The sequence below is a fragment of the Rhinatrema bivittatum genome, chromosome 4 (assembly GCF_901001135.1).
Source record: "Rhinatrema bivittatum chromosome 4, aRhiBiv1.1, whole genome shotgun sequence".
NCBI lineage: Eukaryota > Metazoa > Chordata > Amphibia > Gymnophiona > Rhinatrematidae > Rhinatrema > Rhinatrema bivittatum.
Window position 1 is genome coordinate 474,941,802 of NC_042618.1, and position 26,731 is coordinate 474,968,532.

Here is a 26,731-nt window from a genome sequence, read left to right on the forward strand (position 1 = left end):
ACAGTCATGATATATCTAAACCACTGACCACGGAAATACATGGCATAGCAGCGATATATGTAATCCACTGTCCAGAGGAATACACAGTACTCTAGTGATCTATGTAAACCACTGACCACGGAAATACATGGCATAGCAGTGATGTATGTAAACCACTGTCCAGAGGAATACACAGCACAGTCGTGATATATCTAAACCACATTTCCACAGGATTATACACTTTCTCCCTACTGGCAAGAAAAGTGAAACATTTTACTTGTGATAAAAATACAAGGATTGTGCTCTTCTTCTGTTAAGTTTCCGAAGGTTGGACAGCTTCCTAAGCAAATTCAAGATAAGAAAATAGAGTCAAAAGTGCCCCATGCATCCTTTGGGCTTGATTCCCTCAGCATATTGCACCCCACTCCTAATGGCCCATCCATGGCTTATGTTATCCCCCCAATACTTTCGTCTATGATCTTGAGTGTGGCAATGCCTTCTGTACCCATCTAGTTCCATGCAAATATAGAGTTAAAGTTTAAAGCCTACCTTTGTTGTCATTTACTGCTGTGGGTAGCTCAGTTGTCCATGGCCACTGTGGGATCTTTGCAAGGTGAAACCTGTTATTCAGTCATGGATTCTAGATGGATTTTCCTGTGCATGGATTATAGCCCGAAGATTGTTTTCTGGTTCCTTTTTTAAAAAGTGCATTTAGATCGTTCCACATGGTCTTCAGTTGCCCCAGTAGTAGAAAACAGTGGTCCCTCCTGCTTTTGTTTTTGTCTCAGACTAATATTAAAAGCCGGTCGTCCCTGCTCTCCTCTCTTCTTGTCTCTCTAACATTTTGCCAGATTCATGGAACTTGAGCAGGTGGAAATTGTGGTGTCCTATAGGTAATTGTGGTGTTCAGGTTTCTTCTTCATATCTTTGAGCTGCAGTCATGCATCTGTGCATAACTAACCGGATCTGCACGCCCTGTTAGGAATGAAGAGGTTACATTTAGCCGCAGAAGGTCACATAGCATCCATCCAGTATGGAACCTCTGCTGTCTGCTGCAGACTGAGAGATCGTTATGTACATATAGCCTAGGCATTTTATTATAACATTTAGTAAGATGTTGTTAGGGTTATAACACCAGCTTGCATTCTTCCCTCTCAGCACATAAATACTCAGGGTCCAGCTCTCCCTTCTTCTGCCTGTTACCCCTCGCCATACCCCCACTACTAACCAACACCCCTACCACCATTACCTGCCCTGACCACGAGTCTGTCCCAAGCAACTTTAAATTCTGTCACGATTTTGGTTCCCACTACCTCTGTTCCAAGCATCCTACTGCCCTCTCAGTAAAGAAAAACCTTCTCATGTTTCCTCTGAACTTTCCTCCTTCCAAACTCCTATCATGATCCTTTGTCCTTGAGATGCCTTTATTATGGAAAATTTCACCTTCCTGTGCCGCATTAAACTCTGTCATTTATTGGAATGTTTCTGTCATATCCCCCGTTACTTCTTTCCTCCCGTGAGTACATTTTGAATGTGTTAAGCCTCTCTTTGCAGTATTTGTGTAGGACATCTTGTATCATTTTATTAGCCCTCTCAATGTCTTCACGAAGGTCCAGCTTCCAAGGACTGATTGCAGTGTCCAAGGCAGGATTGCTTAAGTGACCTCTACTAGGATAATATCCTGCTGATACCTCTACTTATTCAACCAAGAAATTTTATTAGCTTTCACAGTTTTTTTTTATCTCATTGCCCATCTTCCAGTTTTGTCCTTCAAATTGATAAGGGATTTTTATTTCTCAAAGACATGATTTTATGCTTTTTAACAATGAAGTTCATCTTTTAAATCCTTGATTACCTTTCCATTTTTTTCAAGTCCTCGTTCATTTTTATTTATTTATTTATTTATTTATTTAAACATTTTTATATACCGAAACATATTGTATACACCTTCAAGTCGGTTTACAATCAAACAACTGACTGTCTTTAACGACAAGTCTTAAAACAAATAAAATATTAGAAATGATAAAACTAAATTAGAAATTAAAAGAAAACCCTATAAATAATAACATTAAATTATACTATAATCGATTAAAAACATAATAAAATACATACATTCATTCAATCTTCAAACTAGTAATAGGGTTAAAAATAAAATAAAATAAAATTAAAATCTAGCAGTTGTATTTTAGTATTTTAAGTATTTTAGTTCCCAGAAAATCTGTTAGAATCAATCTGTCTCAATTTTAACCACCACTTCCAGCTTGCCTAGCCTGTACAGATTTGTATCACTTGCAAACAGCCACACTTTTTTCTTCAAATTCCACAGCAATGCTGCTACTAAATATTTTGAAAGAACACCGTCCCAGTTCTGAACCCTAATGGACTCTAATCGACCATCGCTGTTCGTGTGCTTAACCAGTTCTTCAGTCACGTTCCAGTTTTCCGGACTATTCCCCACACCGTCCAGCTCCTTTCCCAGTCTCCTGTGTGGAGCAGCGTCCAAAGCCTTCCTGAAGTCCGGGTACTCCCTGATCTGCCACTTCTGGGGCCTCACTAATCTGACAAGGCCTTTGTGAAACTCTGCTGGCTGTGTCCTTTCATTTCCAATAAAGATAAGTTAAGAAATCCTTAGCTGCCCAAGTCCTCCTCCACTCCTCCTTCACTCCCTCCGTTCCTTGACCCTCCTCTCTCTCTCTCTCTGAGGGGCAGGGGGAGCTCATTCTCCGGGGTGCACACTGTCAGATCTCATGGCCTTAGAGGTGTTCATTTGTGTAATCATTTCACATTTATCAATGCCATTGTCCACCTTAGATCCATCATCTTACCATTCGTCTGTAAATACAAAATCAAAAAACGTATTTAAGATTTCTGCCTTTTGCCAGTCGTCCTCCTCCTCCTCTCAAAGCCCACCTTGTCCCATTATCTTGTCTACTTCTCCGATTCTTTTGCCTCACCCTTATATACCTAAAGAAGATTTTATCAGCGCCTTTTATCAACTGGGCAAATGTTTCTTCCATTTGGGCTTTTGCTCCTCAGCCTGTCTGAGCTTTTTTTTTTGTCTTTTTTTAATGCTCTTACCATTTCTGCTATCTCTTTAGAAAGCCACGATGGTCTCGTTCTCCTTTTCCAGCCTTATTAAGTGGTTTCCTGCCTTCTCAGTGCCTTCCTTTTTACTGCTGGCCAAAGTTCCTCAGTAACTTCCAGATCTTGGATTCCCAATAGGAGCTCGTCAACATCATCAGCTGTCACCTGAAGGCAGCTTCCTGAAGTGCCAGGATGGTTCCAGTTCAGGTCAGAGTTTAACACACTGAACCACTCGGTATGGTAATCACTAGACCCTAAATTCTCTTTTCTCTTGAGGTCAGTGACACTGATCCAGCAGAGCATCCCCTTAAGTGGGCTCTTCCACTTTTTGTCTAAGGAATGCCTTTTGTATGACATCCAGAGCTTCTCTCTTTTTCTAGCTGGCATTGCAGTGGGTAGGCTCAAGCCACCCACAAGCAGGACCATCTCTATGTGTGCCATGCTGGTGATGCCTCTTATCGTGTTTGAATCTACCTCTTTCCCCTGTGCTGGAGTAACATACTCCCCTGAAATACAGAAATTCTCTTAGGACTTTCCAAGGCAACTCAGAGTAATTCAGCTATCTTTATATGGTCTGGGAAATAAAGCAAAACCTCCTGAAAATCACTAGAAAAACAACAAGCAGACTTAATGACTCTTGTTTAGTGATTGTTTAAGAATTTATAACTTGCATATAAAAAAAAACCCAGAAAAAAATTAGGTAGGCAAGAATTTCCATGCTAACAAATAGCTGGTAACTTTATATGTGAGGAAGGAGATTGGCTAAAAATGGCTACAGCATGTAGCAAATGCTAATGGGTTTTGCATGGAAAAATTTGGGCCACTGTCTGAAAATGGTAGAGCCCCCAAAGTTGGATCATAATGCAGTTTTCAAAATGAATCATTAGCAAATACTGGAAGATTTACTGTAAGTGAATGCTCACTTTAAAACCTTTCACAAACTGAATATTATATGACTCCACTATTTCCTTATCAGGAACCTGAATCAGCAATGAGCAGTTTGGGAGCCCATATCAGTTCCAATGAATGCATTCCTTCATATGCACTTACAGAGAGCACGTGAGAACTCAGACATCCCCAGGAGAAAACCAACCATTATTTGCTCAGGTTAGTCCTAATCCATATTGTGCCTTAGTGGTGAATGCAGCATTACAGAAAATAAGTGTACACGGCAGCCGTACATATCACAGGAATTTACTGATGGTTTTTCACTGCCACTCTGTGCTTCATGTACTTTTGCTAAAATGAATAAGAATCTAACCCTACATGGCAAAAATGGGACATTGCTTAAAACCAAAAAACTATTTAAAGCTCGGCTCTCATCCTGTCATAAGGAGCTAATGGCCACATGGCTGATGGCGCCGTAGGCTGCATATCTGCATTGCTTTGTGCACGCTCAGAAACAAGTGGTACTGTTGCTGCAGGATGCTCTGTCCCTTTTTGGGAGACGGGGATGGGATAGGTGCAATTCTCTTATTAAAATGTGTTTTGAAAAGCGTCTGAGGAGGCAGTAGCTGGAAACATAATTTGGGAAAACAACAGGAGAGATCTCCTGTGAAGTCATTTTGCTGTCATGCAACATGAGCTTGTCTAAGAATTTATGGATTTGTTTCACTTCTGTCCATCACACCTCATCCAAACCATTTCCATGCTCTCACCAGAGATTCCTTCTGAAACCACAGAAAGTCAATTATAAGAAAAGATGTGCAAGTAGTTCGTTTAATTAATTAATTGATATTAAAGAACAGTTCTTAATAGCCTTTCCTAATTTCCTATTCCCTTATTAGCAAATTCATAGCTGCCTATTAAAGTCTGGAGGGAGCTCCTGTATGGAACAATAGGGGCAATCTACAAGCAGCCCACTTCATTGCAAACTATGCAGGTGGTTTTAATGAACAGACAATGCCCAATTCCTGAAAGGGAAACCATGCGGGTACTTTCCCTTTGGAAATTTGCATAAATATGCACATTAAAAACACACACCTACTTTGCACTTTTGTGTAAATGACCATGACAGGGAAAATAGTGAAGCTTCATGAACAGTCTAAGGTCTTGCAGCTAAGATTTAATGCTAAAAGATGCAGAGTAATGCATTTAGGATGCATTGGAGGTGAAATTCTTGTCAGCACAAAGGAAGAGCGGGATCTGGGGGTGATTGTATCTGATGATCTTAAGGTGGTGAAATAGGTGGATGAAGTGGCGGTAAAAGCCAGAAAGATGCTTGGCTGCATAGGGAGAGGAATGGTCAGCAGAAAGAGGGAGGTGATATTGCCCCTGCATAGGTTCCTGGTGAGACCTCCCTAGAAATACTGTGTACAGTTCTGGATGGACTCAGTCCAGAGGGTGACTACTAAAATGGTCAGTGGTCTTTGTTCTAAAGTATATGGGGATATGCTTACAGATCTAAACATGTACACCCTAAGGGAAAGGTGAGATAGGGGAGATACACAGAAGGCGAGTCTTTTTCAATGGAAAAGAGGCTCTAGACATGAGGTGATGTTGAAAGGAGGTAGTCTCAGGAGTAATCTTAGGAAATATTTCTGTTCAGAGAAGGTGATGGATGCATGCAACAACTTCCAGTGGAAATGTTGGAGACAAAGCCGATATCTGAATTCAAGAAAGCATGGGCTAAATACAGGGGATCTCTGAGGAAGCGATGGCAATTATAAAACTAAATTAATTGGACGGATGGGCAGACTGGATGGGCCATACGGTCTTTTCCTGCCATCATGTTTCTATGTTTCTGTAGTGCCCATGCGTCTCAGAATGTCATGCATGTGTAGTTCTGTCTTTCTCATCCTAAACACATCTATGGAAATTCCCCTTTCTAGTTTAGCTAAATGTGAACTTTATAGATGCTCTGAGGAGGGCAAATTTCAAACCTGGACACATGGCTTTGAAAATTGCCCTCAATATGTATTAATAGAAATGGTTTCCATTCACCCCCTACATCCCTTTCACTTCTTAAACCTGTAATCAACCAGTCAGATTGGCAGAACTTCAGAATCTGATTAGAATGACAGATATTTATTGCTGAATAAGATCCTATGGGCTCACTTCACCCAAAATCTTTTTAGGTCCCTGAAAGGGGCCCCACAGATCTTTTGGAATAAAAAAAAACCAATATGTTCATTCTAGCCCCAAAAGATGATAGTTTGAGGACAAAGGAGAGAGAGTCAGCATGAATTCTCCATCAACCCTCACAGTCCTAGCTGCTACGTGCACGCCGCTAGCTGTCCATGGTCCTGAATATATCCACTTCTGCTACATGCTGGCCTGTCTGGCAGATCACAGCCACATACATGCAATCTAAGGGCATTTCAATGCCACTGGCACATTTCTGTTCCTTTATTCATAAAGAACAGGAGTGGTGCTTCATTTCAGGTCAGTCTTATTGAATATAAAACAGAGGACTCTATATTTTCATCACTTTCCTGGATTGTTTTTACATGCCCTGCATCCTCTAATAGTGTCCCTAACATCATCTGTCTGGTGCTTTTATCTTGCCAGGATAGCATCCCATTATCAATTCTCCTTCATCCTACATCAAAGCTGTGTGTCAAGCAGCTGTAGAAAGCCCTCCTGTTCAGTGTCTGGAGCACAAAATTGTGAAACCTAAAATGCTTGAACAGTAACAAAAAATCACTTCAGGAAAACCCCCAGACAGAGTTTAAATTGGCCAAAACAAGCTGTTCAGCATCTCCAGCATTCCACACTGGAATGCTGGAATACAAAGGTCGTCATCTGACTTGCACACCTATCATCCTCACGTGAGAGAATTATAAAGACAGAGCACCCCAGTCAAGAAATAACAGATGAACTGCAAGGAGATTTTCCAGACATGACAAGATCTGCCGGCACTGATGAAGCCCACATTCCATTCACGGCTCATCTCCACTGAGGCACAACTGCTTGCAAAGGATGCAGAACAACTTAGTCTCAGGAGGGCGCAGTGAAAAAGGATAAGAACCTCCACTGCAATTGAAGATACAGGAAACAAGGAGCATAAAGGGAGGGATGGGGGTCTATATGTGGACGTGATTGGTCTATGGAGAAGATGGGCCTGCCTCTGGTTCTTGGACCTACGTAACCATATCATGATCAAGAAGGCTGATGTGGAGGAAAGACAGCAGAAGGCAGAGTCTGTCTGACTCTGCCTGGCATCCTTCTGGCATGACACAATAAAGGATGTGAAGTCAAAATCCTCATTACCCACAACCTTCCTTTCCAACAGACCTTTTGTCCTGAGGATTGGGCTCTAAGCTATAACAAGTTTATCCACATTATATCAACATTTACATCTGTTTTAAACAGAGAAACATGTACTGGATATAATGCATTTTTCTTTGGAAAGTGCAGATGAGACTAAGATCTGCAACAGGGTAGACACTACTGAAGGTGTAGACAGGATGAGACGTGATATAAGAAACTCAAGGAGTGGTCAAATGTTTGGCAAAAATAATTTCAGATGCATGCATTCCAAGTGTCTTTATTTGAGGGAGTAGCATACAGTGAGAGGCTGATTTGCACTGGCCAGAAAAGAGACCTGGGGCAATACTGTCTATTGTCTTAAGACAGGAAAATAAAGCAGTGGCCAGAGCCAGCACAATGCTGGGGCATGGAAGAAGAGGTGTAAGTAGCAGGAAAATAAGGGGTGATTATGCTTCTCTACAGGTTGTTGGTGAGACCTTAGCTAGAATATTGTGTTCAGTTCTGGAGGTTTTACTTCCAAATGAATACAGATAGACTAGAGCATGTCCAGAGAAAGACAACCAAAACGGTATAGGGCCAGCCTACTTCTTAGAGCAGTAGGCTATAAACCAGGGAAACCAGCATTCAAATCCCACTGCTGCTCCTTGTGATTTTAGGCAAGTCACTTTACCTTCCATTGTTTCAGGGACAAACTCAGAATGTAAGCCCCTTGGGCATAGGGAAATACTTCCAGAACCTGAATGTAATCTGCTTTGAAGTATCAAAAAGTGGAATCTAAAAAACATGATACTTAAGGACTTAACTATTCATAGCCTCAAGGAGAGAAGGAAGAGGATAGCATAGAGGCACTGGAATAGCTGAAAAATATTAATGCACAAAAATTTAACCTTTTACAGTGGAAAGGATAAGAAGCTCCAAAGAGGTGGACTCAGCAACAACCCCAGGAAATATTTTTCCATGGAAAGTCTGGTGAATGTCTGAAATGCCCTATCAAAATGGGGTACACTATACTGAGGGTAATTTATACTACCAATTCTCTCTCTCTAGGTAGTTATATAAACAATAAGAGAACTCAAGGGTCTGTCAAAATTCAATTTCAACAATATATAATTTATTCATAGAATATATATATAAAAACAATCCTATCTAAACAATAGCTACTCTCTAGCACAATCATTCCTCCACACCTCAATCATACAACACATATAAAAACATTATGACATAATGTAATACCCCATCACCAAAATTTGATTAATAGTATAAAGTGTCTATTGCAATATCACATCATCTGTATTTGAATATACATCGCATTGTATTACAACCCTGCCAGTCTATTTAAATATTCAAAATTTTGTCTATTCATATTCCAGCAATAAACACTTTTCTTTTCCGATCATCACAACCAAAGCGGTGACACCGTCCGCTGGACCTGCCCGACAAGGACTCCTTGTTTCGCCCCTTGTTAGGCAGGTCCAGCGGACGGTGTCACCGCTTTGGTTGTGATGATCGGAAAAGAAAAGTGTTTATTGCTGGAATATGAATAGACAAAATTTTGAATATTTAAATAGACTGGCAGGGTTGTAATACAATGCGATGTATATTCAAATACAGATGATGTGATATTGCAATAGACACTTTATACTATTAATCAAATTTTGGTGATGGGGTATTACATTATGACATAATGTTTTTATATGTGTTGTATGATTGAGGTGTGGAGGAATGATTGTGCTAGAGAGTAGCTATTGTTTAGATAGGATTGTTTTATATATATATATTCTATGAATAAATTATATACTATCAAAATGGGAGGCTGACACAGATGTTAAACTACAGTGGCAACAATATTACTATCCCATGGGTAAAGCACATTCCATGGAACGAGGACTGAACTTTCACCATTCCACAGTATTCTCTGGACTTGACTTGAAATAAACAATGTAAACCAATGAGAAATGCCTCCTGCTAATCCGATCTCGCAGAGGCACCAGAGCGTGATGTCATTGCCGATGGCATTCAATGCAGTAGACAAATGTAACACTACCCAGAAGGAATCTTTCCCTTTGTCTGCCTGTGTTTGTAGACCATTGAGCAATGAAAATAACATGGACTCGGGGGCCATGTCTGATTCTGAAAGGAAGGGTGAAGAATTTTACCACTGTCTATATAAGTTCCTGCAATTTTTGTAACTCGGCTTTCTCTATCAATTTACCAAGAAATGGAAGATTTGACTCTAATGAAAATGTATAAGGCCCATGAGATGTAATCCTTTCTTCTCCAGAACTGATGTTACCTTTAACATCCCAGGTAATGCACCCTGCTGTACAATCAGGTTTGGATATTTTATTATATATCCAGTACTTTGCCTCTAGATTCGACACAGGTTAACAATATGCACCAGATATTGAAAAAGATCCTATCCCATAGATTTCTGATACCTTGAAGGGCTAGAATGAATCAAGCTGTAATCCTACATCCATTTCTCAATTCACTGTTCTAAATTCCCAACGTTCCCCATCAACCATGGTATTCTGCATTCCAGTCAGTCCTGATTCTGAAGCAAACATTCTGGATATATTGCTTGATACAACCTTAACTTTGTTTAAAAAGTACCTAGAAGCTCTCATCTTTAAACCAAAGTGGATAAAATAAAAGCATTTTGTCCGGGGTAATTGTTCTAATGAAATAATATCTAAATCTCAACAAAAATCACATAAAATAAATGCCCACCTCAGTGAATCTACTAATTGCCAAAGGCCAAAGTTTTACATACCGGTTAAAAAAAATCCCCAGCCAATGCATCAAGACAACCTTCAGGATCTCCCACTTCAAAGTTAAGCAAAGTTCTGGACAATGGCTTAGTTATCTGTTGTAGCTGTGTGGATCATTGCAAGCCATGGTAATAACCAATAAGACTTGGAAGGGATATTGGATTGTGTGTTGGTCTTGTACAGTGGCAAGTGATGACATTTATAGTAGGGAATTCAGTCTCACTCCCTCATCCCCCTTTCTACTTCCAACTCCCCACTCCCCCAACTCCCGAATCACCAATAATCTCGCTCCCTCCATTCCCTCTACCCTTCCTCACCCCCTTCTCCAACCCTTCAGCAGTCTCGCTCCCGCTGTCCCCATTCCCCAACATACAAAAGACAGTTGGAACCCATATGGCATTAGGCTTTTTGTAACATGCACTGGGTGTGGGCTTGGCCCTCAGAAAGCCATGAATAAACAATTACAATACAGTAAAACTCCCATACCAAAACAGCACTAACTGCCAGCACTCAAACAGTAAAAACCTTATGTATAAAAAGGCAACAATGCAAATATTACATCAGGCCCTAAAACACCAATACGCCACCTATTAGGTAAACAGAACAAGCCAGACTGTCTAAAAATACCTGCAAAATAAATAACTTTACTAAAAATATTGTACAAGAGCTTTTAAAACTACAAAGGCCCCTTCTATAGAGATACTCACATCTAAAGATGGGTCCAATATTGTCGCAATAGCTCACTCACAGTATTTTGGGATAATATTTACATAGCTTCAAAAAAAAAGCTATCACAGCCGGCCAAGATTACATTTTACTTGAAGAGACAAATCTGCCATATCAAAACAACACTAACTCCTGGGCTCAAACAGTAACAACCCTACCCAGGAATGAGCACCACTGCAAATATTACATCAATAAAACATTTAAAAACAGCAGACATATCAAATAACATCCAACAATTAAAACTAATAGGGATAAAAAAAAATCCTCTGGTCTCCTTACCTGGGAATTTTTTATTTCTAGTCACCTTGATATTGTCCTGGATTAGTTGGGGGGAGGGTATACAAACTTTATCTTCTTTCTCTCCTCCATACACACACTCTAACTCACACACACATACTCAGTGGCTCTATCTTCTTCACACATACACACAAAGACACACTCTTAGACTCAGTGGCTCTCTGTCCCTCATATACACAACAGCACTCTGTCACACTCAGTGGCTCTCTGTCTCTCACACACACAAAGGCACTCTCTCACACTCAGTGGTTCTCTCTTTTTCACACAAATACCCCCAAAAGCATGCTTTCACACTCACTGGTTCTCTGTCCCTTGCATATACAAAGGCACTCTCTCACACTCAGTGGTTCTCTCTTTTTCACACAAATACACACAAAAGTATGCTTTCACACTCAGTGGTTCTCTGTCCCTTGCATATACAAAGGCATTCTCTCACATTCAGTGGCTCTCTGTATCTCATACATACAAAGGCACTCTCTCACACTCAATGGTCACACACATACACACACAGGCATATTCTCACTTTCAATGGCTCTCTCCCCTTCTTATGTCTCTCTCCCCTTCTTATGTATACATACACACACACACATACACACACACAGGCAGTCTCTCACACTCGGGGTCTCTCTCTCCCTCACACACAGACACTCTCTCACACTCTGGCTACTCTGGCTCTTACATACATAGGCACTCTCTCACACAAAAAAGGCACTCTCTCACACTCAGTAGCTTTCTTTCCCTTACACATACACACATATACTCACACTCAATGGCTCTCTCTCCCTCCCACACACCCACCCAGGTACTCTGTCACATTCACTGGATCTCTCACCGCCCCGCCCCCCCCCCCCCCGGCACACTCTCACACTCAGTGGTTCTCTCCCTCACATACACAGACACACACACACACACATACATACAAAGGCACTCTCTCACACTCTCCCTCAAACACATACATACACATACTCAGGCATTCTCTTACATTCAATGGCTCTCTCCACACAAACACACATATACTTGGGCATTTTCTCACATTCAATGGCTCTCTGCACACATATACACAAACTCAGACACAGGCATTCTCTCACACTCAGTTGCTCTCTCTCCCTCACACAGACACACACACACACATTCACACGCAGTGACTTTCTCCCTCACACACATACTCAGGCATTCTTTCACATTTAGTGACTCTCTGAACACAAACACAGGCAATCTCTCACATTTAGTGGCTCTCTGAATACATACACAAACACAGGCACTGGTATTCTCTCACACTCAGTTGCTCTCTCTCCCTCACACATACACACACACACACATATTCACACTCAGGGACTCTTTCTCCCTCACACACATACTCAGGCATTCTTTCACATTTAGTGACTCTCTGAACAGAAACAAAGGCAATCTCTCACATTCTCACAAAGGCTCTCTGCACATACAAACACAGAAATTCAGTGGGTCTCTGCATGCATACACACACACACAAATACACAAAAACCACACAGGCACTAGCACTCTCTCACATTCAGTGGCTCTCTGCACACACACATACACAGGAACTCTCGCACATTCAGTGGCTTGCTCTCACTCACACAAGTTCAGGGCCTCTTTGCTATGCTGACAAGTCACAGGTCCTCTCTTATTCAGCCCCCTGAAGTGGCCTGCTGGGACTCATCTTCAGCTGTCAACAGGATGGGCTCTGCTGATGGCTGCCAGGTTGCGGGGTCTCCTGTCTTCTTCATCCGCTGCAGGATGGGCTCTGAGGTGGCGGTGGTGGTTCTTTGTAGCACGGACCATAGCAGTCACATTGATGCAATATAAACTCCTACTGCTGCAGGGCCGATCTCATGCTAAACTGTGAGACTGGCTCCCCGGCAGCAGGAGATGACCTTAATTTAATCGTGACTTATGCTGCTAGCTGTGGGGGTAAGGAAGTGGCGGTTGAGTGCAGCATCAGCTCGGGCAGGGGTATGAATTATCCCTGCCTGACTTAAAAAAAAAAAGACAAGGAAAAAAATTTAAGTAAAAGGAAATTGGTCTGTGCTAGGAATTCACTGAATCCCTTAAAGACCCTGACCACATGCCACTGTTCTTGTAGGAATCATAGATGAAAATGACAAGGTCAGTGGAGGTGCTGGAGGTCAGTTCTTTAACAAGAGTGATATGGTCAGGGGTAAGAAAGGCGTTGGCATTTCAGATGAAAGGCATAAGGGTGTTGGATCGAGTGTGGAAACTGACGTGCTCAAAGCAGAAGAATTGCAGCTGGGCAGACTGGATGTGCCAATTTGGGGGTTTTTTCTGCCATCGTTTACTATGATATTATGTTACTGTGTTACATTCAGCAATCTGCTGGAGAGGGCTCCTCGGGGCTTTGGGAAAGCAGAGGAAGCCTCGCTGAGTGGAGAAGAATTTACCATCACTGCCACTAGAATTATAAAATGATAATGTGCCGTATTGCTTTAAAATACTGACAGCCATGCAATAGTCACTCTTTATGCAAAAGGAGGATGCGTCCTTACCAGTGACAGAAGCAGGAAAAAAAAAGTTAGTTGTCTGTTTAGCGGGTGGCACGTGTGCTTCTCTGCCATCATTTCCATGTCTGTCCTGCTCCCAGTTCTCACAGGTCTTTGATTCCTCTGAGCGAACATCCTACCATCTTGCCGATCCTGTAAAAGATACATCCGTATGACTGAAAGCTCAGGGCAAATCTAAGGTAGCAACCCCTGCACGTCTGTTCGTACCTCTTGATCTAGAACCATTTCTAATATACAAAGAGCCCAGAAATAGTAAGGGGAAAACAAGAGAGCTCATCCATACTGATATCTGACTTATTTTTCATTGGTAGAGAGATTAAACTAAAAAGAAAATGTTTAAATATCTGCTGCCATGATAAACTGGAATAAGAGGTGGCTCGAGCCACCAAGCTCTGCGGCTGCAGACAGAACAGGTGACTGGACCTTACTGCCTGGATCCACGTGACAGTAAAGCATCTTCTGCACTTAACATTCTACCTCAGGAAACAGTGATGAGTCCTCGTCCTACTTCTTCTCCAGTTACAAACCAGGTAGAGGCAGCATCAAGCCCGGCAGCGGCAGGTTGAGTTCTCAGATGGATAAGGATGAGGAGGCATTTCTGGTCCTGGAGGAGCACAGGCAAAGAAGAACTGAATGTCAACCAATGAGCTTTAATCAGACTTCAGAGACAATATATCATTGGGTTTTACCAAATTATGCATGTGATCAGCACCTGTAGGAACCCCTCCAGCTCTTCAAAATGGCTGCAGTTGGTTCTTATGTTAGATGCAAATATTTACATAAAAGGAGGCTTAAGGTCTGTCCTAGCTACTTCAGCTCCTGTCTAATCAGCTCCAACATGACAGACACATGGTATAAGACATTTTATGCTTTCACTTAACCAGCTTTAGACTGGCCCTATTGTTAGCCCCTAACCTTACCTGACACTTCCTCAGGTCCACTCTCTTATCTTCTACTCCTGGAGCCATTGTCTCTGGGACCCCAGTTAAAAATAATGTATTATTTATCATGACCTGGCTGTCCTTGTCAACAGTTTTAAAAAAACACAAGTAAAAACTGGACATTCACTAACTCCCCCCTCATACCCAGCATTCACTCACTCATCCTCACACTCAGCTACTCATTCAGTCTCACACAGAATCCATCCACTCACATTCAGCTGTCACTAGGATCAGCCATTGCCTCCATCCCCTCCCAGGCTGCTCCACACTTTGTTTCGCTGTTTTTCTCTTCTCCATGGTCACTGGTGCATGATGTTCCATGGCTTGTTACTGCTCTTTTTGGAAGTGCTTGAAGAGTGCCAGAAACCCCTGGAGATGCAGAAGACCATTAGTAAGGGTGGCAACAGGCACTGAGATCTGAAAGGATGCAAGCAAGTATGAGAGGAATATGATAGGAACTGGAAGACTGAGCATAGGAACCATAGAAGTTCAGCAGTTGAGGAACAGAAAACCTGACAGATGTTCAGACAATTTAGAGGCATTGACAGCTGAGAGGAAGCGTCAAAGAGACTGGGGTAAGAGCTTGGAAGGCATGGTAAGCAGAAAGGAGATGCGGAAACTTGGAAGCACGTACTAAGGAGAAATAGTGAGAAGTAATTATCAGAGAAATGTGAAAATCTGGCACCAGGAAATGGAGTTGTGTGTCATGCACATCAGGATGGGGAGGAAGAGAAAAAAAAAAGAGTTGACATGGAAAGACTTAGACCAAGAGTCTACATGCCTAGAAAAACCACTTCTCCCACCCACCCCTGATTATTTCCCCTTCCCTCCCCTTAGTTCTCAGCAGCTTCTTGGGAGATGGTTCCATTAAGGGTCCATCTGCTTAGAAAGGCTGCGAGTGTTTATTTCTATGAAATTTGTACAATATATGCATTTTTCATGGTGCATTTGATTATGCTGCTCCAATATGGAGAAATGTTTTACTTACCATCACTACTTCTGTACACTAACCAGTTACAGTATGGAAGCAGCTCAAGAAGCCTCTCCATCCCACAAAAAGCTCATCACGTGCATCACTGGGTAGCAAAGTCCACAACATCTGGCACTTCATGCATAAAGAATTAGCCAAGGCAGTGACAGAAGTCAAGCATGCTTGGGACAGACACTGGTAAGGGCAAGAGAGGGAGGTGATGGAACCTCAGCAGGCAGGCACAGCCGGGGAGTCTGCGTAAGTCCAGGGGTATCTACTGTCTGACCGTTTCCATGTTACATTCAATTTGTAAGGAAGACTAGGTTGTAGCATACAATTGAGGTGTCCGAAAAACTCAGCACTGAGTGACAGAAGGAGATAAGGCCCTTGGGCTTTGTCTGGCCTTGTGCCAGCACAAGCTGGGCTCCATGATATGTGCCTTTACTCTCTCCAACAGGGGAAGCCCTGAGCAGAAAGAATCTAACAAAGAGATTTCACACTCACCGGCCCACACCATCTGCTTTTACCTCCTGCTTACCAAGAAACTCTGCAGTGCTTTTTGTGTTAGGCCAAGCAAAGAAATGCGTAGGCGGTCAATGACTGACGTGCAACACCCACGGCTGCTCCTTCTCAATCACAACCTGCTGTGGACAATCTTTACAAAAGGCAAGCAGAAATTTTCACAATTCATTTAAAGCATAAAGCAGTGGAAGGAAGCCCTGATGTAAATTGCATGGCAGGCTGTGAGAGGACTTCCATCAGGTTTCTCTCCTTTGTTCTTGGAAATGTGTCCGCACCGCAAGCTGTATAAGCCTGCGGCATGCAAACTGCAGGCATGCACCAAGCACAGATTTCTGGGGGATCTCAAAGGATGGCGGAGCAGGTTGAGTCTCTTAGTTACAACTAGTTAAGCTCCTTCTGACCTGTGTGCGCATGCAGCCATATACTGGAGCAATTGTGCAATGTGCAAAAGTTACAGATTGCAGTGTATGACTCAGATATCACCGCTTAAGGGCCTTATTTACTATGAGTTAGAAGAAAAGCATGGAGGAAACCTAAATGTCAGCATAAGAAGTACTGGGCACCTTTCCCTCAGCACTCTATTAGTAGAACATGTTTTGTTTGCTAGATTTTTAACGCTTTTATTGCAGGGCCCACAATCTCTAACCTAAGGAGGTTGCTTTCAACTTCTTCTATTTCTAACCTATCATCAGTGTCCCAAGCCTACGTCACCATCTCTTCCTAATATGGTAATGTCCACTAGCATCTTCACACCTGGACCAACGATGGCCCCTGCAGGACAGCTGCAATGCTGGGCACCGCCAGGTGGAGGAACCTGGGTTCAGGTCCCGGCTCTGGTCTTCTGAGGATCCAGCAGAGATAGCGCTCACAGCATCCAGGGGGGGAGGGGGAGTCTTAGCCATCCCATAAAGATGACACTTAGTGACTGCATTAAGGGCCCGTGATTACAGAGTTCCCATAGGAGCCCTGGTACATGGGGGGAAAATATCCCCGTAAGGCCCATGCCACTGAATTCCAACTGGCAAATGAAAAGAGAGAGAATCCTCGCACCCATCTGTGGCTCTTCCTTGCTGGAAGGGTCCGAGGATTGCCATCGTACTACAGAATCCAATTTGTTTTCTGACTCCTTGTAAAATGCACTGGAAGGAAGAAAGATCTCAGGCAATATGAACGATCGCAGGAAACCCACCACAAAGAGAGGAGGGCACCAAGGAATAATTTCAACACCTGGGCCTATCTCCCAGAAACAAAAAAAGCCCCTCAAAGCTAATCCTTTCCGTATTGCTTCAAAAGCTCCAGCCAAGAAAAATGAAAGGGAAACAGATTGTTCCCGAGGCCATAGATTTCCATGAGCTTTCTTCAACACCGTTTGGCATGGGGCATAGACCATGTGTTAGGAGGAAAGCTTTGCTGTCAGCTGACTTCATATAAATGCCAGGGGATCCGGCAGCAAACAGTTTTATTCTACAACTGGGGCCTGAAGCTAAATATAAACACAGCAAGGAGACTTGGCAAGGAAAACTCCGGGCAAACAGACCGGCAAGGTGGATTTTTCCCCCAAAGAATTGTTTGTTTGCCCAACACTGGAAAACTTGCTCGTGCCCCTTCATCTAAGGCTGAGATCCGTTCTTGCAGTTTGTAGTCAGCGTTCTTCCTATTCCAGGTAGAGCCATTGGACACCTATGGGTTCCCAGTGACTTGCTTCTGGGAGGGGCTGGATTGAGAGCGCACTGGAAAGGGTTTCTCCACATTATCCCGCCAAGACCCTGAGGGTACCACATCGAAGAGAGAGCAGATAATTCACTTTCCAGTGAGTCTGCCAACCTTGCTGCCAGTACGTGCCAATCTGTGATGGGGGAGTTTTACACTGGGGTGGGCCTTGGACAACTGTTCACTAGGAACTGAACCGAAACGAGCAATTTTCCATGTAGACCACCAAATAATTTCACTACCTTACAGTGGCATTCTCTTCTTCAAAAAATCGTAAATACAAACTTTACGTACATAAATTAGATTTTCTTTTTTGAATTTAAGCAAAGATAATTCTATTTTTGAGGAGACGTTTCATAGATTTTCAGCACCCGTATGAATTTAAGTCTGTGCTTTCCCATAACATAGCAATGATGGTGGAAAAAGAGCCCTTGGTCCATCCAGTCTGCACAGCAAGTTTCCCAAGGCAGTAACCACCGCTCCGTGCAGGTTACCTCCAAGCCTTAAGTTAAGGGTGGTAACTGCTAGGGATGTGAATCGGGCTTCGGACGATTGAAAATATCGGACAATATTTTCAAAATCATCAGAAATTGGGGGCTCCCCCAAATGATAGAAAACCCCACGATATTGATCGTGGGGGTTCTCATCATTTTGGGGGAGGGTGGGAAAAACGGCACACAAAAATAACCCCTAAACCCACCCTGACCCTTTAAAACTAATCCCTTAGCTTCCACCACCCTCCCGACCCTCCAAAAACTTTCTACAGGTACCTGGTGGTCCAGTGGGGGTCCCTGGAGCGATCTCCCGCTCCCGGGCCGTCGGCTGCCACTAATCAAAATGGCACCGATAGCCTTTGCCCTTACCATGTGACAGGGTATCCGTGCCATTGGCCAGACCCTGTCACATGGTAGGAGCACTGGATGGCCGGCGCCATCTTGTGCTCCTACCATGTGACAGGGGCTGACCAATGGCACCGGTAACCCCTGTGACATAGTAAGGGCAAAGGCTATCGGTGCCATTTTGATTAGTGGCAGCCGACGGCCCGGGAGCAGAAGATGGCTCCAGGGACCCCCACTGGACCACCAGGTACCTGTAGAAAGTTTTTTGGGGGGGTCGGGAGGGTGGGGGAAGCTAAGATATTAGTTTTAAAGGGTCGGGGTGGGTTTTTTGTTTATCGGCTCGGACTCAGCCGATAAACAAAACCGCGATCGGGCCTGATGAAAAAAAAAACACATGTGAATCGGAACCGGAATCCGAACCGATTCCGGTTCCGATTCACATCTCTAGTAACTGCCACTCCGTGCAGGTTCCCCCTAAGCCTTATGTTAAGGGAGGTAACTGCTGCTCCGTGCAGGTTCCCCCTAAGCCTTATGTTAAGGGTGGTAACTGCTGCTCCGTGCAGGTTCCCCCTAAGCCTTATGTTAAGGGTGGTAACTGCCACTCCGTGCAGGTTCCCCCTAAGCCTTATGTTAAGGGTGGTAACTGCTGCTCCGTGCAGGTTACCTTCAAGCCTTATGTTAAGGGCGGCAACTGCCACTCAGTGCAGGTTCCCCCTAAGCCTTATGTTAAGGGTTGTAACTGCTGCTCCGTGCAGGTTACCTCCAAGCCTTATGTTAAGGGTGGTAACTGCTGCTCCGTGCAGGTTACCTCCAAGCCTTATGTTAAGGGTGGTAACTGCTGCTCCATGCAGGTTACCTTCAAGCCTTATGTTAAGGGCGGCAACTGCCACTCAGTGCAGGTTCCCCCTAAGCCTTATGTTAAGGGTTGTAACTGCTGCTCCGTGCAGGTTACCTCCAAGCCTTATGTTAAGGGTGGTAACTGCTGCTCCGTGCAGGTTACCTCCAAGCCTTATGTTAAGGGTGGTAACTGCCACTCCGTGCAGGTTCCCCCTAAGCCTTATGTTAAGGGTGGTAACTGCTGCTCCGTGCAGGTTACCTTCAAGCCTTATGTTAAGGGCGGCAACTGCCACTCAGTGCAGGTTCCCCCTAAGCCTTATGTTAAGGGAGGTAACTGCTGCTCCGTGCAGGTTACCTCCAAGCCTTATGTTAAGGGTGGTAACTGCTGCTCCGTGCAGGTTACCTCCAAGCCTTATGTTAAGGGAGGTAACTGCTGCTCCGTGCAGGTTACCTTCAAGCCTTATGTTAAGGGCGGTAACTGCCACTCAGTGCAGGTTCCCCCTAAGCCTTATGTTAAGGGAGGTAACTGCTGCTCCGTGCAGGTTACCTCCAAGCCTTATGTTAAGGGTGGTAACTGCTGCTCCGTGCAGGTTACCTCCAAGCCTTATGTAAAGGGTGGTAACTGCTGCTCCGTGCAGGTTACCTCCAAGCCTTATGTTAAGGGTGGTAACTGCTGCTCCGTGCAGGTTACCTCCAAGCCTTATGTTAAGGGTGGTAACTGCCGCTCTGTACAGGTTCCCCCTAAGCCTTATGTAAAGGGTGGTAACTGCCGCTCCGTGCAGGTTCCCCCTAAGCCTTATGTTAAGGGCGGTAATATTTACAATCCAAAGCAAGCGACTATCCAACCCATAACAAATTTACTGCTAGCAACATTTTTACAGAGTGAGCAGCCTTCCTGATAATTCATACAATGCTGCTGCTTGAACGTACTTTGCTTTTGATCCTGGCCATAGAAGCAGTCCTGTGCTTTTTCCCTAAGGTCTGCGTATCAGTACCTTGAACCGTAAAAGTGTTGGTTGTTGGTTGTTGTCTGAATCCAATTCCTCTTTTACCTCACCACTGAAGCGGAGAGCAATGTTGCAATTGTGTCAAAATTATGAAAGCTAATTGATCAAGGGTAATAATCACCCATATAATCAAGTCTGTTATTTTTTAGTTATCCATTGCAAACCATCAATATTTGATTTAAAAAGAAAAAAAAAAAACTAAGGGCCTCATTTTTTCTGGGTCTATGGGAACAATGTTTAGTAAATGAGGTTCTAAATTTGATCAATTCAAAAACTCATACATGCAACTCTCGAATCTCCTGATAAACGACATCTTTGTCATGAAAGTGTGGAAGGCTTTGTATAGAAACAGAATTTGATGAAAGAGTCGCCACCGGGAAGGAATCCCTTGCTGTTCTTAATGTTTCTTGCAGGTGCATCTTGCAGCAGGCGTTTCACGTGCCCACTAGGGATGTGAATCGTTTTAGGACGATTAAAATTATCGTCCGATAATTTTAATATCGTCTTAAACCGTTATGGAACACAATACAATACAGATTCTAAGGATTTATCGTTATAAATCGTTAGAATCGTGAGCCGGCACACTAAAACCCCCTAAAACCCACCCCCGACCCTTTAAATTAAATCCCCCACCCTCCCGAACCCCCCCCCCCAAATAACTTAAATAACCTGCGGGTCCAGCGGCGGTCCGGAACGGCAGCGGTCCGGAACGGGCTCCTGCTCTGAATCTTGTCGTCTTCAGCCGGCGCCATTTTCCAAAATGGCGCCGAAAAATGGCGGCGGCCATAGACGAAAAAGATTGGACGGCAGGAGGTCCTTCCGGACCCCCGCTGGACTTTTGGCAAGTCTCGTGGGGGTCAGGAGGCCCCCCACAAGCTGGCCAAAAGTTCCTGGAGGTCCAGCGGGGGTCAGGGAGCGATTTCCCGCCGCGAATCGTTTTCGTACGGAAAATGGCGCCGGCAGGAGATCGACTGCAGGAGGTCGTTCAGCGAGGCGCCGGAACCCTCGCTGAACGACCTCCTGCAGTCGATCTCCTGCCAGCGCCATTTTCCGTACGGAAAATGGCGCCGGCCATACGCGTATGGCCGGCGCCATTTTCCGTACGAAAACGATTCGCGGCGGGAAATCGCTCCCTGACCCCCGCTGGACCTCCAGGAACTTTTGGCCAGCTTGTGGGGGGCCTCCTGACCCCCACGAGACTTGCCAAAAGTCCAGCGGGGGTCCGGAAGGACCTCCTGCCATCCAATCTTTTTCGTCTATGGCCGCCGCCATTTTTCGGCGCCATTTTGGAAAAGGGCGCCGGCTGAAGACGACAAGATTCAGAGCAGGGGCCCGTTCCGGACCGCTGCCGTTCCGGACCGCCGCTGGACCCGCAGGTTATTTAAGTTATTTGGGGGGGGTTCGGGAGGGTGGGGGATTTAATTTAAAGGGTCGGGGGTGGGTTTTAGGGGGTTTTAATGTGCCGGTTTTTCGATTTTTCGATTTTTCGATTTTTCACGATTTTTAACGATTTTTCACGATATTTTACCCCCCCAAACGGCAACAATACGATTCTCTCCCCCTCCCAGCCGAAATCGATCGTTAAGACGATCGAGGACACGATTCACATCCCTAGTGCCCACACAATGCTCTGCTCCAAGGGTTCAAAAAACTCACAAGAGACTCAGAACGGAAGTTTTCTTTCCCATGCGTGGATATGACTGTAAGCGTTTGTAGGATATGGAGGGCAGTCCCCATGCGTGGACATCACTGTAAGCGTTTGTAGGATATGGAGGGCAGTCCCCATGCATGGACATCACTGTAAGCGTTTGTAGGATATGGAGGGCAGTCCCCATGCGTGGATATCATTGTAAGTGTTTGTAGGATATGGAGGGCAGTCCCCATGCATGGATATCATTGTAAGTGTTTGTAGGATATGGAGGGCAGTCCCCATGCGTGGATATCACTGTAAGCGTTTGTAGGATATGGAGGGCAGTCCCCATGCGTGGATATCACTGTAAGTGTTTGTAGGATATGGAGGGCAGTCCCCATGCGTGGATATCATTGTAAGTGTTTGTAGGATATGGAGGGCAGTCCCCATGCATGGATATCATTGTAAGCGTTTGTAGGATATGGAGGGCAGTCCCCATGCATGGATATCACTGTAAGCGTTTGTAGGATATGGAGGGCAGTCCCCATGCATGGATATCACTGTAAGCGTTTGGATATGGAGGGCAGTCCCCATGCTGGATATCACTGTAAGTGTTTGTAGGATATGGAGGGCAGTCCCCATGCATGGATATCACTGTAAGCGTTTGTAGGATATGGAGGGCAGTCCCCATGCGTGGATATCACTGTAAGCGTTTGTTGGATATGGAGGGCAGTCCCCATGCGTGGATATCACTGTAAGCGTTTGTTGGATATGGAGGGCAGTTCCCATGCGTGGACATCACTGTAAGCGTTTGTTGGATATGGAGGGCAGTCCCCATGCGTGGATATCACTGTAAGCGTTTGTAGGATATGGAGGGCAGTCCCCATGCGTGGACATCACTGTAAACATTTGTAGGATATGGAGGGCAGTCCCCATGCGTGGACATCACTGTAAGTGTTTGTTGGATATGGAGGGCAGTCCCCATGCGTGGACATCACTGTAAGCGTTTGTTGGATATGGAGGGCAAGTCCCCATGCCCTCGCTTCTATGTGGCAAAATCCGCATGACTGAATACAGAAACTGCCTGAACATAAAAAAAACCAAACAAACTAGAAGCTCCTTTATCTATGAATCCGTCTTTTGCAGTTAACATTTTTCTTGCCCACTTTTAAGGGGCCTATTTAGTAAATGTTTTCTCCCATTTTATGCTTAGTAAATACAGCCCTAAGGTAGATAAACAAGGGAGGGGGGATTTGAGCACTGTGTTATTATGCTTAGAACAACAAATCATTTAGTTTAGTTTGATTAATGGCTTTTCAATTTCTTACCATAGTGGTGAACAGTTAAACATATACGCCTACATCAGCATTTTATCCGTACATATTCTAAGATGATAAAATTAAGAAACACAGATAAAATTAACAGAATAAAAATTAAAGATCTTAATTTACATAAATATTTAGATTACAGACCATTACTCCGTTCAGAACGAATAAAAATATCGCATGGAATATATTTTTTAAATGTTGCTTGGACCTTTGTTTCTGAAGAGATGGGCAATTAATGAAAAGCATTCCCGATTCCAACTGGATTTTGATTTAAAGTTCACTCCTGTGAACCTCCGCTGAGAAACGTAAAGTGCGGTGTCCAGTAAGAATCATCATATAAAGCCCTCGTTATGGTGAGAGCCTTTGATAAAGGCGAGGGACTAGATACGATGCCTCCTAGGATACCAAAAGAGCTCAGAGAGCTTCAGACCGGTCCAAAGATTGGGAGTGGTCCTGTGCAACTGGAGAAGGGCAGATGATGCCCCTCTTCATAAAACTGGTAAAAGAGTGGAGCTTGGAAACCACAGGCCGTCAAATTAATGGAAACTTTACTTAAAGAAAGTATCGTGAAATATCAAGCCAGTAGCTTGCAAAATCCAAGGCAGCATGGTTTTTGCTAGAGGGAGAGTGTCAAACAAGCCCTGATTGATTCTTTACTGGAGGATGACCAGAGAATTAGATCAAGGGCATGCACCGAAGGTGGTTTACTTGAATTTCAGCAAAGCCTTTGATACTGTCCCCCATAGGAGGCTCATCAATGAACTGAGCAGCCTGGAGGTGCTTCCCGAGGTGGTGGACTGCATTAGAAACTGGTTTAGTGATAAACAACGGAGGGTAGTGGTAAATGGGAGCTACCCAGAAGTGATTAGTGGAGCGCCTCGGGGATTGGTCCTGCGGCCAGTTCTTGTGCAATATCTATGTGAGGGACAATGCAGAGAGGTGAGGAGGAAAAGTTTACTTTTCGCAGACGACACAAAGATCTATAACAGGGTGGATACGTCTGCGGGAGTAGATAGAATGGGAAGTGATCTACAAAAGCTTGAAAAGTGGTCAAATGCTTAGCAATTAAGATTCAACGCAAAAAATTGCAAAGTCATGCATTTGGGGTGCAGATATTGGAGGGAAAGGTACACGCTGCGAGGTGAAGAGCTGATCTGAGCTTCTTCGGCAAGCTTACAAGTGAGAAGCTGGAATCTGTTATTGTTCTTTTTTATAGTTTTATGGATGTTTATTTTATGCATTAAATGTGTTGGCATTTTAAGTTCTGGGTTTAGTATGTATGCTCACATTTTTATAACTGTAAGGATGTAATCAACATTGTACAGTTTTTATTGTAATCAGCAGAATATAAGACAAATAAATATTTGATTAAATGTGCAGTAATCAGAAAAGTTACCTAGGGGATAACAGTGTCTGATGATCTCAAGAGAGCAAAGCAGAAAGATAAGGCAGTGGCCCAATCCAGGAGGATGCTTGGGTGTATGGAGAGAGGTGATAAAGCCTCTGCATAGGTCATTGGCTTAGCCTCCCCCGGAATATTATGTTCAGTTATGAAGGCCATATCTCAAAAAGGATAAAGACAGGCTAGACTTGTTTCAGAGAGCGGCAAACAAAATGGTGCAGAGACTGTACCAAAAGCCATATGAGATGACACTGAAGGACCCTATAGGAGCGACAGTGGGGATATGATAGAGACATTTAAATACCAGACAACTATTAATGGGCACAAGAGGCAGCCTTTTTTAGTGGTAGGAAAGTTGTAAAACTAGGGGTCATAATGTGAAGCTCCAAGAGCAAAGACCCAAGAACATCAGGAAGTATTTTTTCAGAGAAAGGATGGTAGATGTCTTGAATGCTCTTCTGGAGAAGGTGGCGGAAATAGGAATTTAGCGGAATTTAAAAATGCGTGGGATAAAAACAGAGGATCCATAGTGGCAAGAGGATGAAAATGTAGTACAGTTTGCACCAAGGATGGGTCTCCAAGCGCTTGTGCCCAGGAGGAAAGGGTTAGGTTGGCCACCATTACTGGCGATTCAATTATTAGGAATGTAGATAGTTGGGCAACTGGTGAGTGTTAGGATCACTTCGAAACTTGCCCGCCTGGGGCAAAAGTGGCAGACCTCATGCATCATCTAGATAGGATTTTAGACAGTGCTGGGAGGAGCCAGCTGTCGTGGGCCATGTGTGTCGTGTGCATCAGCGATGTAGGATGCTGTGATAAGGAGGTTCTGGAAGCCAAATTTAGATTCTTCAGAACCTCCAAGGTATCATTCTCTGAAAAGCTCCATGTTCCAGGTGCAGGACCCCAGCAGCAGGCACACCTCCAGAGTCTCAATGTGTGGATGCAGGGAAGAGGGATTTAGTTTTGTTAGGAACAGGGCAACACTTTGGGGAAGGAGGAGCCTATTCCAAAAGAATGGGCTCAACCTTATCTACAGTGGAATCAGGCTCCTGGTGCTAACCTTTCCAAAGGAGATAGAACAGCTTTTAAACTTATAAAAGGTGGAAAGCTGACAGTCACTCAGCAGCTCACAATATGGAAGGAAGTATCTTTGAAAGTTACTAAAGAAACAGGAGAGTTAAAGCATCCCAATAGAGAGGTTCCAATAAAAGTAAAAGTTGTTCATGTGCCTATAAGTAAAGAACAGATTGAGTTAAAAGGTTCCAAATTATCTCTGTTAACTGCTAGGAAAGTTGTCTATATAAATAAAAATGTACCTTGAAATGTGTGCATGCTAATGCCAGAAGTCTAAAAAGTAAAATGGGAAAGTTAGAATGTATAGCATTGAATAAAGGGGTAGGCATAATTGGCATTTCAGAGACCTGGTGGAAGGAGGACAACCAATGGGACAGTACTATTGCAATGATAGAGTGGATCAACTTGGTGGGGAATGGGGTGCTTTATGATAGGAATGACACAAAGTCCAACAAAATAAAGATCTTGCTGGAGACTAAATGCACAGTAGAATATTTATGGGTGGAAATTTCATGTGTGATTTGGAAGAGTATAGCGGTGGGGGTATACTACCACCCACATGACCAAAATGAACAGACGAATGATGAAATGCTAACATAAATTAAATAAGCTAACATTTGGCAGCACAGTGGGTGATTTCAGTTATCCAATTATTGACTGGGTAAATGTCACATCAGGACATGCTAGAGAGGTAAAGTTTCTAGATGAAATAAATGACTGCTTCCTGGAGCAATTAGTTTGGGAACCACTGAGAGGGGGAAACATTTTAGCCCTAACTATTAGGGGAACACAGGATTTAGCACAAGAGGTAATAGTAGTGTGGCCACTCAGTAACAGTGAATATACCATGACCAAATTTGACGTA

The 26,731-nt window shown here is 43.8% G+C and overlaps 1 long non-coding RNA gene across 1 annotated transcript in view; it reads right to left on the reverse strand.

The window, feature by feature from the left end:
- The window catches only part of LOC115089210, a 257,159-nt gene that overhangs the window by 225,573 nt on the left and 4,855 nt on the right, over positions 1 to 26,731 (reverse strand). Inside the window, exons 2-5 of the long non-coding RNA XR_003856029.1 lie at positions 14,760 to 14,916; positions 14,084 to 14,210; positions 13,592 to 13,738; positions 529 to 954 (exon numbers count right to left, since the gene is read on the reverse strand). This is a non-coding gene — a long non-coding RNA (uncharacterized LOC115089210). The remainder of the gene's footprint in view (positions 1 to 528; positions 955 to 13,591; positions 13,739 to 14,083; positions 14,211 to 14,759; positions 14,917 to 26,731) is intronic.